Source organism: Pteropus vampyrus, unplaced genomic scaffold, assembly GCF_000151845.1.
Source record: "Pteropus vampyrus isolate Shadow unplaced genomic scaffold, Pvam_2.0 Scaffold626, whole genome shotgun sequence".
Classification (NCBI taxonomy): domain Eukaryota; kingdom Metazoa; phylum Chordata; class Mammalia; order Chiroptera; family Pteropodidae; genus Pteropus; species Pteropus vampyrus.
This window is the reverse complement of record NW_011889407.1, coordinates 13,083-15,324: the sequence shown is the minus strand read 5'-3', so window position 1 is coordinate 15,324 and position 2,242 is coordinate 13,083. Positions and strand designations below refer to the sequence as shown.

The window sequence follows — 2,242 nt, the reverse complement described above, 5'->3', positions numbered from 1 at the left end:
GGATTCAAGGTCTAGATTTGAACTGTGAATTCCACAAGGAAAGAAGAAAGTCCCAATTCTCACTGAAGAAACATTAAACGACCAGAACTAATTTATACCTTTTGCTTTTCCCCAAATGCTCTGTGTCAGAAAACAAAAAAAAACTGACTTCCCCCAGCTGCTGTGACAAAACGGGTTGGGGTAAAAATCTCAAACAGAAAACCCCCGAAAACAGAAGAGGGGGATCTCGACTTCAGTTCTAAAGTTTAAAAAAAAAAAAAAAATGCTGGTTCTCCAGGAAAGCGGAGGCTGGAGTCGCTGCGGTGCCCAACGCAGATAGCAATGGACAAACCAGACGGAGGCTTAGACGGCGGCCCCTCCGACATCCTCTGCCGTCCTGCAGGTGGACGGCACCGGCCGCCACCCGCTCGGCTGTCCAGCCTGGACGCAGATGTCACCTTCGCGACCCCATCGTCAGCGACAGGCTCTCGCGTCACCTCCACTGCCCGACCCTGGCTGGGCCACCGCGGTGTCCCGTGACGTGGCACCGTGCTGCTTCCGGTCAGACCCCCGACTCCAGCCGTGTTCGGTTTCTCTCGGTTCCCAGGATTCAGGCCATTCCTCACTTCCGGTCTTCACCCGCTCGTCCAGATGGCCGGGGACCGCCACGGGACAGTCGTGGGGCGTTTTCGGTCTCAACGTTTTCTGTTTTGGTCTAATGTTTTGTCCATCTTTGCATCTGTTTTTTTTTGTTTTTTTTTGTTTTTAATGCCTACAGCGCCCAGTATTCCCAAGTGGTCTCCCATCCAAGTTCTAACCAGGCCCGACCCTGCTTAGCTTCTGAGATCAGACGTCAGGCTCGTTCAGGGTGGCACGGCCGTAGACCATGGACCGTGGCTCCACTGGGGTGCGAACCCAGGACCTTCTGTGTGTGAAGCAGACGTGCTAATAACCACGACACTATGGAACCACGTCCTGCATCTGCCTGTCTTGCTATCTTCCTTCATATTAATTTTTAACACCTAGAATAATCCCCAAACTCAATACCGTCAAAGCTAATAAGGTCAGTAGAAATACATATTTTTTGTATTTGCAGACAACTGAAAATAAATTAGGGCAGCATCTCTCGGTCGCGTGTGAAGAGCCCCGAAGGCTGGCACTGTCTCCAAGGAAAAGAGGAATTTCAGAATTCAAATACGTGTGCACTGAAAAGGATTTCAGGAATTCTGTAAAATTCTAGAAATCAAAGTTCATACACTGGAACTTAGCCTCTTTACCCATCGTAACGATCTGCTCTGATTGTACCGTCGCGGTTGCAAGAAGCAAAAATTCAAAGACACACAAACTGGAAGGTGAACAAGAAAACAGGAAAGGAGAAAAAGAGCTTAATTTGTGCAAGAAAATTCCTGATGTCGCACCAGCAGCTCAGAATTGACCCGGGTGATTTTTAAAACTCCTTAACTTTTAACCCTGTGCAAAGAATTTCCATGCAAAGTAAGCCGAGGCACAGCTACCTGAACCTCAGCGGTGAGGCGACAACATTCCCGCCCTCGGCCCTGTGGGGCCACCCCAGGCAGGGGCGTTACCTGTGCGACGCTCAACTCCTGACCCCCTCGCCCACGTTTTTTTAAGGCAGTGACTCTCAGGGACCCAAAACTCAGGCCGCACGGCCTGCCCTTGTCGACTCTCCCCAGGCGAAGCAGACAAGGGCACCACACTGACTGAAGGGTGACCGTCAACTACACTTCTGTGCACTTCCCAGAAGAGGACCCGGAACTCAAGAAGCCAGAGGACTGCAAAATGGCACCGTATTTATCTCCAGGCAGGTACACACTCACGCAGGAGCTCGCCGTACACACTCACGCAGGAGCTCGCCGTACACACTCACGCAGGAGCTCGCCGTACACACTCACGCAGGTGCTCGCTGTACACACGCACACAGGTGCTCGCCGTACACACTCACACAGATGCTCGCCGTACACACGCAGGTGCTCGCCGTCATGCACGCACACAGGTGCTCGCCGTCACGCACGCACGCAGGTGCTCGCCGTCACGCACGCACGCACGCAGGAGCTCGCCGTCACGCACGCAGGAGCTCGCCGTCACGCACGCAGGTGCTCGCCGTCACGCACGCACGCAGGAGCTCGCCGTCACGCACGCAGGTGCTTGCCATCACGCACGCAGGAGCTCGTCGTCACGCACGCACGCAGGAGCTCGCCGTCACGCACGCACGCAGGAGCTCGGCGTACACACGCACACATGT

The 2,242-nt window shown here is 53.8% G+C and overlaps 1 protein-coding gene and 1 pseudogene across 1 annotated transcript in view; both read right to left on the bottom strand.

The window, feature by feature from the left end:
• LOC105308792 (TAF5-like RNA polymerase II p300/CBP-associated factor-associated factor 65 kDa subunit 5L) overlaps positions 1-2,242 on the bottom strand; it is a 22,574-nt gene that overhangs the window by 7,974 nt on the left and 12,358 nt on the right. The gene's annotated exons all lie outside the window — the stretch shown is intronic.
• On the bottom strand, positions 749-864 carry LOC111733731 (annotated as a pseudogene).